This window comes from Salvia splendens, chromosome 22 (assembly GCF_004379255.2).
Source record: "Salvia splendens isolate huo1 chromosome 22, SspV2, whole genome shotgun sequence".
NCBI classification, from domain to species: domain Eukaryota; kingdom Viridiplantae; phylum Streptophyta; class Magnoliopsida; order Lamiales; family Lamiaceae; genus Salvia; species Salvia splendens.
Window position 1 is genome coordinate 12,002,357 of NC_056053.1, and position 16,260 is coordinate 12,018,616.

A 16,260-nucleotide genomic window follows, 5' to 3' on the forward strand; every position below is an offset into this window, starting at 1 on the left:
ACTACCAAGGACGGAGCTCTTGGCGAAGAGCTCGTCCATGCCGATAAGAAATTTCAGTAAGAAATTTCACGTCTCAATTAGCTGTCTTTTCATAATTTAAAATTAAATTCACCTTTCAATATGGGATAAGAATATGAAAAATATTTGGAATTTTTTTTTCTTATTATAAAATTTTTGAATGGACTAAACTACCTTTTTTATAAACTCAATTTAAATAATCTTATTTTCATTTTAATTAATAATCACCAAAAACTTTTCAAAACTAGGCGCGACGATTAGAGCACAAGAGATCACCTATAACATCTCTTACCACACACACGATCATAATAAGTGATGGTGGGGTCTCATATATGCTATGATGTGTATTAAGTTTGATATTAGCTGTGTTTTTTGCATAGCAAAAATATATCATATTAACCATGATAAAAGACTTTGATTGAGGTAAAGAATATACCATAGTACTTGAGAAAGACTAATCGTTATATTCTAGTTTATCAGTCATTCATGTAATGTCATTTAGGTTACACTAACTAAGTTTTATAACTGATCAGTGATCGAGCAAGTAATCCTATGAATATGTGTTCACCTTAGGAGTTTCTTCCTAATAGTTTTGATCGTAAGTTTTAGTATGCCTAAGAGTTTTATATTTTGTTATGATTACTCTAGAGAATAGGCTAACTCAAGGGATACACGAAATTAATTAAAGATCAAATACCCAGCTAGACATTATGTTGGCAAAGATATGATTAGAGAACAACCAGACATATTTTTTCACAGAAAATGCCTCTGAGGCAACATGTTTCGAGCACGAATAGAATCTTGCTTGTATACCAAAACTCTACAATCCACTTTTAACCCGATTCAATATTATTAGAGCAATTCGCACTAATAGAATCAGTATTATTATTACATTGTGTTTGCTTGTGCATTTATAAGATGTTTCTTCAAACATTCAAATCTATGTATAAGAAGCAAACAAAACCTAAGTATGTTGTTTAGTAGACTAGTTGTGGGTGCCATCCACTTTAAGGTAACTACAGTCGGTTCTACGCAATGCTTTGCAAAAGAGAAAGAAGAATTTCACAACCTAGATAGGTTTTGGCTACCTATCGTGAAAGGTTGCAATGTCAGTCCGTATATTTCTAAGCCTTACTGAAATAAGATGACATTGGTGTGCTATGCACTGAATGGATCTAACAGCAAGACGTGTCTTTATGCTATCTACTGAAAGACTAGGTCTTGATAAATTATCATTTCTTAATCAATATATTTAGCTTTGAGCATACGTTATTAATAATGCATTACTTTGACTTATCAAATGGTGAGGGTTTTTCGCAACCCAATAATCATGATATTTTGGGTAGTGGTAATTAATATCTAGCGGTGCTATGATTGCTATTATGTTAAATCACGCGCCTGGTGAGACCGGTTTGATAATGTCCTTAAGAGGAGCTCGAAACAAGGTTTTATTATTCGGAAACTGGTCAATTGGAATTTAATTATTCCATGAATAATAAATAAGTGTTTCTTGCTTCGTCCACTCTTGGAGTAGATAAGATGTTAATTAATTAAGTTCATAGCAGACTTTAATTAATTAATGGACATTTGCATTTTAAGTGTGATAAATAATTATGTAAACGGGGAAACCCAGATCACTTGTAATTTCGGATTTGAATAGGTAAATCAATATTATTACTGTAGTGGCTGATAATAATATTCCAATTCAAGCTTATATTAAATAGGGGTTCAATTTAATTGGATAAAAGCTAATTGGTTGTGGCCTGCATCCAAACGCCCGTCATAACTTTATATAAAGGAGACTAGACAAAATACATGATTATTCTGTTAGGTTAAGTATACTGAAAAACATGTTTCGAGCATGAATAGAATCTTGCTTGTATACGAAAAACTCTACAATCCACTTTTAACCCGATTCAGTATTATTCGAGCAGTTCCGCACGAATAGAATCACTATTATTATTACGTTGTGTTTGCTTGTGCATTTATAAGATGTTTCATAAACATTTAAATGCATAAGAAGTAAACAAAGACTAAATCTTTTGCTTAGTAGACCGGTTGTGGGGTTCGTCCACTTTAAGGTAACATGGTCGGTTCTATGCAATGCTTTGCAAAAGAGAAAAAAGAATTTCACAACCTAGATGGGCTTTGGCTACCTCTCGCGAAAGGTTGCAATGTTAGTCTGATTATTTCTAAGCCTTACTGAAATAAGATGACATTGGTGTAGTATAGCACTGAACGGATCTAACAGCAAGACATGTCTTCATGCTATCTACTGGAAGACTAGGTCTTGATAAACAACTATTTCTTAATCAACATACGTTAGCATTGAACATACGTTATTGATTATGCACTACTTTAACTTATCAAATGGTGCGGGTTTTTCGCAACCCAATAATCCTGATATATTGGGTACTGGTAATTAATATCTAGCAGTGCTAAGATTGCTATTATGTTGAATCGCGCGACTGGTGAGTCTGGTTTGATAATGTCCTCAAGAGGAGCTCGAACAAGGTTTTATTATTCGGAAACTGACCAGTTGGAATTTAATTATTCCATGAATAATAAATAAGTGTTTCTTGCTAAGTCCACTCTTAGAATTAATAAGATGTTAATTAATTAAGTCCATAGCAGACATTAATTAATTAATGGACATTTATATCTTAAGAGCGGGAAATAATTATTTAAACAAAAGGAAGCCCGGATTACTTATAATTTCGGATTTGGATGAGCAGTGCAATATTACTTCTGTAGTGGCTGGTCATAATATTCCAATATAAGCTTGTATTAAATTGTGGGTTCAATTTAATTGGTAAAAAGCTAATTGAGGGGGGCCATATCCAAAACCTTCCATAGATCCCTCAACAATTATGAAAATCACGTCCACTACAAATAAGAAGAGGGACGATTTTTTCATTATTTTTTCTCCTCCGTGAAATTTTCAGCTCTACTCTGTGAGAAAGTTCTGTCTCTTTATTCGAGTCCTAGTATTTTGATAAGATCATCCCACCGTGATATCGGAATACAGTTCGGGAACAAGTCGGAAGATCCGTGGTCTTGTATTGAAGATCATCACATGGAGAAGGCGCAAGCAATCGACGATTCTTTGGAGAATCAAATTGGTAACTCTAAACTGTAGTATTCATGTTTAGGATTTACTTTATTTAAGCATGAATTATTTGCATTTTAGCATGCAATTATATGTTTAACATGTGAATTGATTAATCGCATAATCAGTCAAATAGATCCTTATCTGATTTATTTGTTTTGTACAAGTCTTCTGCTGTGCAAGTGGCCCCAAACCCCAACAATTGGTATCAGAGCCAATTTTTGGCTCTAATTATGTGGATTAATTTCATGTTATGTGAATTGCCTCAATACATATACATAATTAATTTCATGCTATGTGAATTGCCTGAATGCATAATCATTTGTGCTTTCGTTTTTAAACGTGAATTGCGCGCTGCCGTGGGAGTATGAATTATATTTCATATAATTAATCATTGCAAAGACTATGTGATAATTATTTTAATCCCCTTTATGCTAATCACGACGTAATGATTAGATCCATATTTTTTTGGTTAATTAAGTCGTGCATTACTGCGTGATTTCGCCGCAAAGTAGCATCATGATTGTTGCAATTTTGTAATCTTTACATGGAATCTTTACATGGCCGTGTGGGAGTCGCGTCGGAGGGCTGGATCTAATGGCAACAATGTCCGAGAGAACAACAGCGCGCAACGGATTGGGCTGAGCGGACGGATGTAGCAGCATCCGTGGCGGTGAAGACTTCGCAGCAGAGTGCAGCGACGTCTTGGGCGATATGTTGCAAGACCGGGCAAATCAGTCTGCTGTACTGCCGGAGGTAACGCAGACCAGCGAACGCAGTATAGATGTCACGACCACAACCCCCTAATGCTAGTGAGTGTAGCTATTTCACAACTAAATTAAACTTATTGAACATAAGCTCGTCATAAGGAGTACTTAATTCAAGGGGAGAATGTCTTAGAATGAAAGGGTATAACCATATCGAAATCAGAGTACTTAACCAAGTGTAATATCTTACTAGAGCAAAGCTTAAACATGCAGCGGAAGGTTCAAAAGTAATATGTATGGAGACATATTTAATCAACTACCTAGCTACTTATTTATGAGTCTCTCCCAACACCTCCTCGCTCCGATCACGATCAACCTGCGCGTTAAGAAAACAACATGCAGGGCTAAGTATTTGATATACCCAGTGGACTTAGTGCCAAAAACATTTCTCGTTTAGTTGTCAGCCATACTTGAGTGAGCGTGTGATTTTTCTTTAAATAAATTCCTCGGTCACTAAATCCTTTATCTTTTAATAAATTTGACTGCGCAGTCACATAACATATCATAACATACCATATCTGATCTTGTGTGAACCGGGAATGTGGCCACTGGACCGGCCAACTCGAAAGCTAGCACACAGTCCCATATGTGTACACTAGTCCGAGTAGGGTTTGCGGCCCTACTGGGACCCGAATTCGATTTAACATGCTTGGCATAGCCAACAGATAGGTAATCATAAGCAAAACATAGCATGGCAACTCATTCAAAATATTCACGTTTTCACATAAAATCACATTTTGAAAGAAAAACCCACCTCGTTTGCTTAAATCCTCAAACGAGCGTTCCTCGACTTGCTTTTACTTGTCTTGCGACGATGCCCCTTTATAAACAAATAATATACTTAAATTAGGCTTAAGTAATTATTTATTTAGCGTGCATGCATTCCTAAGTGTGTGAAAATTTTTATTTTCTCCCTTCCTAAATCCATAAAATCTTTAATTATTAATTAAATCAAGCGATCTAATTTATTTGGGATTCATAGCATTATGCGATCATTTGTTAAATGCCGGGATTAATTCTTAACGCCGCGAAGTTAAGTGGCGGCATTTCCTTTTAATCGGCTCCACTAAGAAAGCCCACCGATTTAATTAGACTTATTCTCATGCTTGTATTTTAATTAGTAGTCCATTCTATGATTTAATTTATCATTAGTTTTAATTCTCTTGAATTAAAATACTTACTTAAATTAAAATGGCAAAAGTCCAATTTAACTATTTATTGGACAAAGTGTTAAAATGGCTAACATTTCTCGTGGTTTAAGGAAGTTAAATTTCATGGCCCCAAATTTATCTAGGGCAGTGGCCCAATTTAATTTAAAGAGGAGTCCTAAATCCAAATTAAAAAGAGAAAAGCCCAGCTAAGTAAAAATACTCTCTTCCGTCGGCCTATCAAAATTTAAAAGGAGTGGCCAAACTAATTAAATTTCTAGGCCCAAATGGAATAAAAATGGGATTGGCCCAAACCTATACTCCCCATCTCCATCGGCCCTATCTCCCTCATTTTTCAATTTTCCCCAAATCAAAATTTCACAACCCTAACCCCTCTTCTTCTCAAACTCAGCAGCCCCTTCCTCTCTTCTTGCCTCTCTCGCCCGGCGGTGTTGCCGCCGTCACCGACGTGCGGCGCCTCATCGTCCGTCGTCTCTCCCTCTCCAGTTCTGTTACCACTTCCAAGGGTGATGAAACCAACTAAAACACGACAGTTAGGGTAAATCCCTAATTCTAATGAACTACGAGATAGTACCAATGAATTATGAAGTACTATTATATGATCCTTACGCGGCAACGAGAGGAAGTCCATTCCTTTTTGGGCACATATATAGTATATATATATATATATATACTAAATGTTGATATGTTATAAGCCCACAGAAAGACTTACTATGACTTTTGGGGACACGACGAATTGATCCATACCCTTCTTTTATGCCACCTTCCATGTATATATATATTTCCATTCACGAGCTATATTGAGAGCCTTATCCTATTCATGTAGAGATGGCACGTCAGCGCTACACACACCGTCGACCACTCCGTGCTGGGGCAGATGCCGAGGCAGTCATGCGCTATTATTGGACCTACCGATGCTGCCACGGGGATACCTTAGCCGAGTTCGTCGCCCACTACGGGAAGCTATGGGACGAGGCGAACGGGTACGGAGTGAAGCCTTACGAAGGCATTGCCAGGCTCGTGGACTTATTTCCGGAGGAGTGGCGAGGTTGGATGACAGCCACCGCTCAGCTACATACTTCATCTCAGCCTCCTACTTATGAGCCGGTGGGAGATATGCCCAGCTTTTTGAGCGCGGTTTTGGCAGGATGTTTCCATTTTGGGAATGGACCCCCGCCGGATATGCAGGCACTCGGGAGCAAGAGGTTCCGCAGTCTGCCACCACTGGCCCTCATGCGGGCCGCAGACGAGATCTTTGAGGAGGGACAGTCGTCCCGAGCTCCCGGTCGCCGGAGAGGCAGAGTGGAGATGGAGGATACGTCTGATTCTAGCGACGAGCACGAGTCGATGGAGAGCGGCACGGGAGACAGAGACGAGGATGAGGACCCAGAGGAGGAGGATTCAGTGAGGAGGATCCAGAGGAGGAGATGATGGTAGACGACGACTCCGAGGAGCCACAGATCGGCGGCCTCGCAGACCTAGTGATGGAGTTCGTTCCCCCACAGCCTGTCGGGCCTCCACCCGTGTTACCCCCACCTCCAGTGGAGCCTGATAAGGCTAATTTCATGCATTGGTTATGAGGTTATATTCATGCATTTACGGGGTCTAACGCATTTTTAAGCCAGGTGTGTAGAAGATATCGTCAGGCCAAGGAAGAAGGGAAGACAATTGCCTGGCGAAGGAAATTTGGCGATAGAGTGAGCATTATGAAGTAAAAATAGCCAGACGGAGGAGATCGCTAAGCTGAGGGGCAGAACAGAGATTTCATGCGAAGGCTTCTAGAAGATCACCTCCGCATCTATATAAGAGAGAACATGCAATTCATTTGGGGACTTTTTTTTGGGGAGAAGCTCTCAGCTCACTTACACACACTTCTACACATTTTAGGGTTTTCGGAATTGGCAAGGGGTTCGGGTTTCACTTTCAGTTAGATGTTGTGTACCACCATCCTTACGAAGGGCGGAGAAACAATTTACTGCTTTCATTTCAGTTTGCTGCTGTGAATTTCATCGAGTCTTCGCTGTTCAAAGCTCGGCTTTTTGTTGGTTGTTGAAATATTGTTGATCTTTCTATGCCATTTCTATTTTCCGTTAAGATGATGTTGATTTCGAGTATGGATGATGTTTGTTTCTGAGTTTATAGTTATTTACTTGAATGGATGCTTTTCGCACTTGGTCTGTTGAGTTGGAGTAGAAGCATGGTTGGATTGTCGATTGATCGGAGCAGATTGGTTGAATCGGAGTTTATGGAGTCGTTTTTGGTCGTAGTTGGGTTCGGATTGCTTGGATCCAGAGTGGATTGAGCGTCCGACGTGTGGATCTGAATGCAGAGTTGGTTGATTATGCATGAATTTGATGACTCGTTTCCGTGTTTTTGTTTCCTTTCGTCTAGTATATGTAGATCTGTTCTGTTTCTGATTAATCGCCAGTTTCCGACGTCCGAATTATTATATTATGTTTGAATCTAGTTATTTACTCTGTTTTCTACATGTTTGCGTTTGAATTAGGTAACGAGATGTAGGTCGTTGTTAGTTAAATTCATAGTTTGTTATTTGCAGTTTTCCATACGTACCTTGCTGTTTCTGGAAAATGGTCCCCACTGCATGTTTACTTTCTGTCTAGCTAATTTAGGTAGCCGTTTACTTGGTCAAGGAAGTTTGTTTTAGATATTGAAGTTACGAGTAAGTTCGAAGTTTGCAAGATGTTCTCGGTTTCCTAGGTCTAGTGTTAGATTTTGTTCCTAAGTCTAGTAATAGCTTTCCTCAACCCAAAATTGCATGGCAGCGGCCAATCACCTTTGCAGAGTCTTTTAAATGCCTTCTTACGCATCCATCTTCGTGGGATCGATCCCTACTTCCCTGTACTAATTCACAGTATAGCGGGTTGAGGGTTTTGAATGCGGAATTTGTGTGTCCGACGACCGAGACTTCCTGGATCCTCTGAGTTCCTAGACCTTATGATCTAGTGGATTCTCTGGGTTTGCGAAGCTTGACCTAGCACAGAAGCACACACTCAGTTTCCGAGTAGTTTCAAATGGCGCCGTTGCCGGGGATGGATGGCGTAGTTTGTGATTGTGTTTAGAGATTTTGGCGTACATAGTTTTTATTTTTCTTTTCTTTTTATTTTCAGTTTATGAGCAGAGGCTCACGGTTTGGACACTGGGGTAACTTATCTGGGTGGAGGAACGATCGGTTTACTTGGCAGGACAGACAGTCAGCATCTACGGTCACCACCAGATCAGGATTATTTACGGGAAATCCATTTCCGTTTGGTTCAGAAAGTGATGAGGATTGGAGTTCGTCAGGAAGAGAGGATCCCGAGTCGTCTTCAGAAACAAAAACAGAGGAGGTAGAGATCAGAGACATGGCGCAGGTAGTCGATCCAGATCCTGAGATCGGTTCGCTCAGTGCCCATCTAGATGGTGAGCCAGCCCAGGCTATAGTTATGAATCCGCGTCAGAGGGCCATCGATATTAAGACAAATGTGCTAGGCATTCTACCGACGTTCTCCGAGCATAGGAATGAGTGTCCATACGAGTTTCTAAATGAGTTTAGCAAGCTGTGCAGTATTCAGAAAAGGCCCAACGACACCACGAAGGAAGATTATCGCCTACGCGCAATTCCATTTGCTCTCAAGGGAGAGGCTAATACATGGCTGCTGAGGCTGCCTCAGGATTCCATCCGTACATGGAGAGATTTCAAGTTGGAGTTTCTGGATTTCTTTTTCCCTTCAAACAAGACAAACGCTCTTAAGAAGGAAATCGTAGAGTGTAAGCAGGAGTATGATGAATCTCTGAGTCAATATTGGTCACGATTTAAGGGATTGTTAGATACTTGTCCGAATCATAGAATGATCGAGGCAGAAATTTATTATCTGTTTTATGAAGGAGCAAACCTTGAATCCAAGGATCTGATGAATTCCTCGAGCGGGGGAAATTTTACGAAGAAAAAAGGAAGTGAAGCAAGAGAGATCTTGGGAAAGTTGATAGAGGCCAAAAAGGCGTACGACAGCCCGAGGAATATTATGAGGAGATGGTCAGCAAATGCGCCGAGGGAGCAAGATGACTAAAGAGTCGAGGCGAGAATAGATAGGCTTGAGAAAGCACTCTTGAATGCAATCGAGAAGACTAATCCACCAGCCTCACAAGAGAAAGAGAAGCATCTAGGTCCAGGAGAAGTTCCACCCCAGCAATACTATGACCCTCAAGAAGGAGATTACCAGGCCCAGGTTAATTCGATGGGGAGTTGGAATCCAGATGGGAGTTGGAATCAAGGGAGACAGAGGGATGCACCATAGAGAAACCATCCCAATTTTAGATGGTCTGAGAATGACCCGACCCAGCCACCTCCACAACAGAACACCCAGTTTACACAACAACCAGAGAGGCAGACTAACTTGTCTGGGAGAAATCAGGAGGGGCATAACAACTGGAACAACCGGAATCAGGGCGATCATTCTAATTGGGGGAACAGGAATCAAAACCACCAGGGGAACTCTTATGTACCGCCATACCAAAGGAATTACCCAGGAAATTATCAGAATTCCAAACCTACTTACCAGGGGAATCAAGGGCTAGGAAATCAGTACAACAACAGTTCAGGGGGTCAGAGAAACTTTCGCCAGAACCAAGGGAGTGGACCGAACCTGGGTTCATAACCAAATCCCGGCCAACCCAATTCCAAGCCACAAAGGAATCTTGACGATATGATGCATGATTTAGTCAGTTCTCAACAGCATATACAGAATAACATGCAATCCAACAATGACGTGGTCCATAAGCTTCAAGAATCTCAGTTGGAGCAGAAGGCAGCAATGGATATGTTGGCAAAGCAATTGTCCCAGATCGCAACTTCCTTGAACGAGATGCAGGGTAACGAAGGAAAGATTCCTGCCTCAGTAAGGCCACTGGATAGAGCTAACATCAGTCAAATGACTTTAAGATCTGGACGAGGTTATGAAGGTCTGGTGATGAAGATGAATGAAGAAACACCTTCCGAGGAAGGCAAGGAAGGGAAGAACTCAGTCCCTGAACCTGGAAATTCGACGGTAGGGAGTACCTTAAAAGGAGATGACCTTCAGGAGGGTGATTTGGGGAAACCGCTACCTAGTGTGGCTGAACCATTTTTCCTAGACCCAGAGCCAGAAGTGGAGAATGAAGGAGTGATGAAGGAAATGGAAGAGCTTTCAGTTGGAGGGGCAACAGGTGCAGGGAAACAATTGAAACCATTCCCGCACCGAGGAGAGGCTAAGAAGAAGAAGGATGAACCGGTGGATTTTATGGATATCTTTGGGAAGTTGGAGATAAACCTACCGCTCTTATAGGCTTTGAAATTGCCGGTCTTCAGCAAATTCATAAAAGAGTTCATCGCTGGGAAGACAAGACCCAGTGGGAAGATACAGATTGGAGAGAACGTGTCAGCAGTGATTCAGAAATGCAGGATGCCTTCAAAATGCACTGATCCAGGTATGTTCACCTTACCCATTTCCATTGGTGATGTCAAAATTGAGCATGCTATGTGTGATTTAGGGGCGTCGATAAATGTTTTACCGCTTTCCGTATACAAAAAGTTGGTAGGAGTAGGAATGGTGGATATAAAAGTGGTGATCCAATTGGCGGATAGGTCGTGTATTTGTCCAGAGGGAGTTTTGGGAAATGTTATAGTCAAGGTCCATGATTTTCTGTATCCGACTGATTTCCATGTTATTAAAATGAGTGATAATGAATCTGCTGAGTCTAGCGGCGTGCTCTTAGGAAGACCTTTTCTACGTACTGCTAAAACCATTATCGATGTCTTTGATGGAACAATATGCTTGGACTATAATGGGGAGAAATATACATTTAGCATAGATGAAGCAATGAAGAAACCTTTAGATGTTGAGAATTTGCATGCTGTCGATGTTATTAATCCCCTGGTCCAGGAATATCTTGAGACCGAGTTGATACATGAGCAGATTGATAATTCAGAGTTAAGTCACTCTATTGACAGAGAGGTAGCTGGTTGGTGTGAGGTAATGCACATAAGGGAATTAACGGATGAAGAGTTAGCCGAAGCTATTTCAGAGTTTTGTAAAAATCCGGGGTCACCCAGGTCAAGGGAATTAGCCCAAGTGGCTAGCATGGACAATTCTTCTGGGTCTGCTAAGGGAATGATAAAAGATGCGACAGAAAAAAATCCCTTGCCCCAGGAAACAAGTACCCTCAAGAAGGAACTGAAAACACTCCTACCAGGCCTCAAGTATGCCTATCTGGAAGAAAATGAGACTTTTTCGGTCATCGTCAACAGCAACTTGACCGATGAACAGAAAAGAGAAGCCGGCGTCGCCGGCTAGGAAGAAAGTGAAGGTGACCTGCCCCTATGGTCCATCCCAGTTTGGCTCCCACAGGGGCCAGACCCCGAATTGAGACCCCCCAATGACCAAGTAACTTTTACTTTTCAGTTTTTATTTTTGTTTTCTTTCCATTTTTATATGTTTACATGTTTGTTGTTCTGATTTTGTGCTTTTGTGTTTGTTGTTCCAGCATGCTTCGTTTTGTATATATGTGTATGTATTTTCTCCCACTTAGCCCAATCTTTGGTCTAAATGTGAGAAGTTTGTATTTTTCTGGCATGTTTTTGGTTTTTGTTTTGTTCTAATTTCTCCCACTGAGCCCGATGCTCGGTCTAAGTGTGAGAAGGCTGTCTTTTGTGTTTCTGTTTTGTTTGCATTAACTGCCTTTTCCCCCCTTCACTAGGATAGCTTGGGACAAGCTTGAGTGAAGTGAGAGGGGGAGGGAGTTACTGCAGTCTGTGTTTAATGTGAATAGGAGTCTGTAGGTCTAGGTTTTATGTTTGTCGCATGAGCTAGTGAATACAATAAGGCAAGATTCCCTTAGTAAGAGTAATTGAAGATAGGATACATGTCAACTTTGATGCCTTTTTCCTTAATAAGCTGTGATCGGTTTGGATGAAATAAGGACGATAGACGATGCCTTAGATGTATAATAAAAAGGGGGCCGCCACTGGATGTTTAGGGAAAAGAGTCTGAAGGAGAAAAAATTGGGAAAAGGGTTCTGGAGGTATAAGCTGGACGAAGTCTAGAAAATAAGGTATAAGCTGGACGAAGTCCAGGGGAGAAATAAAATAAATATTCGGAGGTGTAAGCTGGACGAAGTCCTGGGGATATGAAAAAATATATATATATAAAAAAATGGGGGAAGAGAAGGAAAAGAAATCCAAGGGCAGGAAGCAATAGTAACCTGACCCAGGAATAAAGAAAAGGGGACTTAGTAAGGAGAAACTCTCATAACCCGAAACATCAGTGGTGTGGCAATAACTTAAGAGTGAATCGATCCTAACATCCCTGGTGAGGAATGAGTGATCGAGTGAATCCAACAATTGGGAAGTCAATAGGCTATCTTGACGAACTGACAGACCGATCAAGTAGAACACGGAAAGGGGAGTATTTGGAGATTGTAGACGATCGGATAGACCTTAAGCTTGTGGGGACGGCTGCCCAAAAATTGCAACTAGTTCATGCTTTGTTATTTTTGTTTTCTTTAAGTGTTTGTCTTCTTTTGGTAAGTGTCTGTTAGTATGTCTAGGTCTAGGGGTTTGTGTCTTGTTTGTGTCTATAGGGTCGGCTATAAGATAATCATGCATTGAAATTCGCCTTATTTCTATTTCTTGTCTTTATACTTGAGGACAAGTATGGTTTACGTGTGAGCAGTTTGATAAGGTTAATTTCATGCATTGGTTAGGAGGTTAAATTCATGCATTTACGGGGTCTAACGCATTTTTTAAACCAGGTGTGTAGAAGATATCGCCAGGCCAAGTAAGAAGGGAAGACAATTTCCATGCGAAGGAAATTTGGCGATAGAGTGAGCATTATGAAGTAAAAATAGCCAGACGGAGGAGATCGCTAAGCTGAGGGGCAGAACAGAGATTTCATGCGAAGGCTTCTAGAAGATCACCTCCGCATCTATATAAGAGAGAACATGCAATTCATTTGGGGACTTTTTTTTTTTGGGAGAAGCTCTCAGCTCACTTACACACACTTCTACACATTTTAGGGTTTTCGGAATTGGCAAGGGGTTCGGGTTTCACTTTCAATTAGATGTTGTGTACCACCATCCTTACGAAGGGCGAGAAACAATTTACTGCTTTCATTTCAGTTTGCTGCTGTGAATTTCATCGAGTCTTCGCTGTTCAAAGCTCGGCTTTTTGTTGGTTGTTGAAATATTGTTGATCTTTCTATGCCATTTCTATTTTCCGTTAAGATGATGTTGATTTCGAGTATGGATGATGTTTGTTTCTTAGTTTATAGTTATTTACTTGAATGAATGCTTTTCGCACTTGATCTGTTGAGTTGGAGTAGAAGCGTGGTTGGATTGTCGATTGATCGGAGCAGATTGGTAAATCGGAGTTTATGGAGTCGTTTTTGGTCGTAGTTGGGTTCGGATTGCTTGGATCCGGAGTGGATTGAGCGTACGATGTGTGGATCTGAATGCAGAGTTGGTTGATTGTGCATGCATTTGATGACTCGTTTTCGTGTTTTTGTTTCCTTTCGTCTAGTATATGTAGATCTGTTCTGTTTCCGATTAATCGCCAGTTTCCGACGTCCGAATTATTATATTCTATTTGAATCTAGTTATTTACTCTGTTTTCTCCATGTTCGCGTTTGAATCAGGTAACGAGATGCAGGTCGTTGGTAGTTAAATTCATAGTTTGTTATTTGCAGCTTTTCATACGTACCTTGCTGTTTCTGGAAAATGGTCCCCACTGCATGTTTACTTTTTGTCTAGCTAATTTAGGTAGCCGTTTACTAGGTCAAGGAAGTTTGTTTGAGATATTGAAGTTATGAGTAAGTTCGAAGTTTGCAAGATGTTCTCGGTTTCCTAGGTCTAGTGTTAGATTTTATTCCTAAGTCTAGTAATAGCTTTCCTCAACCAAAGCCAATCACCTTTCCAGAGTCTTTTAAATGCTTTCTTACGCATCCATCTTCGTGGGATCGATCCCTACTTCCATATACTAATTCATAGTATAGCGGGTTGAGGGTTTTGAATGCGGAAATTGTGTGTCCGACGACCGAGACTTCCAGGATCCTCTGAGTTCCTAGACCTTGTGATATTGTGGATTCTCTGGGTTTCCGAAGCTTGACCTAGCACAAAAGCACACACTCAGTTTCCTAGCAGTTTCAGAGCCCTACCACGAGGAGCTACAGCAGCCCCTCCACCCTGTGGACTTGGCTTTCTACAAGGGGTTGTACCTCTATGCGGAGCATGTGGATAGGGACTTCATTGCCAAGCCTCACATTCCCGTGGCACCGGAGATGACCCCAGAGCTTCCACAGCCTACTGTCACACCCGAGTACGCGGAGGAGCTGTTGTCACCGATTGAGATGCCCTACCAGGGGACGAGCTATGGTGACCCGGTGTGGATCAGCAGCGACTCCGAGTAGGGTCTGTCAGGCGGATCGTAACTATGTCAATGTAGTAGACTGGCGTTCGCTTTCCTTTCCTTTATGTAATGAACTATGTAGGAATTCTCTTTTCGGCTTCACATGTAACAAATGTTAAGTCCTCTCTAGAGGCAATTTTCCCTACCCTCAGGAATACATGTGATGTTGCACGAACTTGTGTCTCTGCTCGTTTTGCCTATATACATATTTGAAAACAAGAGTGACGCATGAAATGAATCCCAAAGATGCATAGACATGACATAATGAAGAGTGAGCGTGATACTTTCTTTCTTGGATTTAATTAATTACTTTGGGATATTTATCTAAATTAAATCCAAACCAAATTATCCCTATGCTATTCTACATAATTTTCGCACATATGCCTTTCAATTACTTGTGGGATTAATTTATTTGTTACCTATTTTATGGGAGTCTTTTCCTACAAGAAATTACCAATTTAAATCCTATTCCTATTTAATTGTGGATTTAAATATATATTTTTTAAATACTCCCCTAGTACACGTCCCTTTTCCCTATTTTCACTCCACAATTTGTTTTATTTTTTATTTTTGTTTATTTACATAATTTTGAATTTGTGAGCCTGAAATCTGTGACGTTCGAACAACGGTTTCTGATGTGTAATTGACCTATCAAATGATCGAATTTTGGTATGACAATTTTACCGAGTAAATTTCAAGGTGTTTTCTGTGTCTCGTGTGTATTTTAGCCCTTTTTTTCGAAAAATGGATTTTTAATAAATGTTGAAGTTGACTGCGCAATTCTGCCAGAAACTTGTGTTCTCGCCCAGAAAGTTTCGTATTCTGTTTGACTGATCAAATGCCCTCCGTTTGATGTTATTCTTGAACTAGATCAAAATTTGAAGTGTCTTCTGAGTCGTGTAAAAATTTCAGCCTCATTGGACATCGGATGAATTTATGGTGAAATTTTCAAATGAACTGCGCAATGCTGTCAGAATTTTTAAATTCCGACCAGAGAGTGGTATTAATGTTTTGACTGACCAATTTGAGTGTAAAACTTTACCTGAATGACCTTGAATGTGTCTACTGTGTTGTGACCAAATTTTAGCTTCATATGAGGTCGGATGAATTTTTGATGATTTTTACAAACCAACCGCGCAGTTCTGCCAGTTTTGTTGTTATGTGAAAATATCACTTGTTGTAAAGTTTGATGAACTATATTATGCATGTATGATTTGGGAAAGTATCCTATGACGTGATTATGTGTGCGTTGAGAAATATTATGGTATGTTTTTCCTTATGTCGATGAATGATGGGATGGGTAATTTAAGGGAAACGATAAAAAGGAACAATTATCATGCATGATAACATAAGTTTATGGAAAGCTGATTGTGTTGTCGTTGGCAAGGGTGATTGAGTATACGTGAGCTCGAGGAACGAGAGTTGCATAAGTTGGAATTGTGTTGTTTAGGAATCGAGGTGGGCTTTTCTACCCTACATTATTTATGGGCTTTCTTTACTAAAACTCTTTTATGTTTCAAAAATATGATTGTGGAGCTATAAGGGTGGTTTAAAATGTTATGTCATACCATGTTTGTTTTGATGATGAGATTGTGTTTGATGCCTAGTTTGTGAGTTCGCTCCATTAGGCTATAGGGCTATGATAAACGAATTCGGGTCTGAGTAGGGCCGCAAACCCTATCAGGCTGTGTACACAGGTGGGATCGGGAGCCGTCCTTGCAAGTTGGCCGGTCTCGTGGGCGAATAGTGTGGCCACACTTT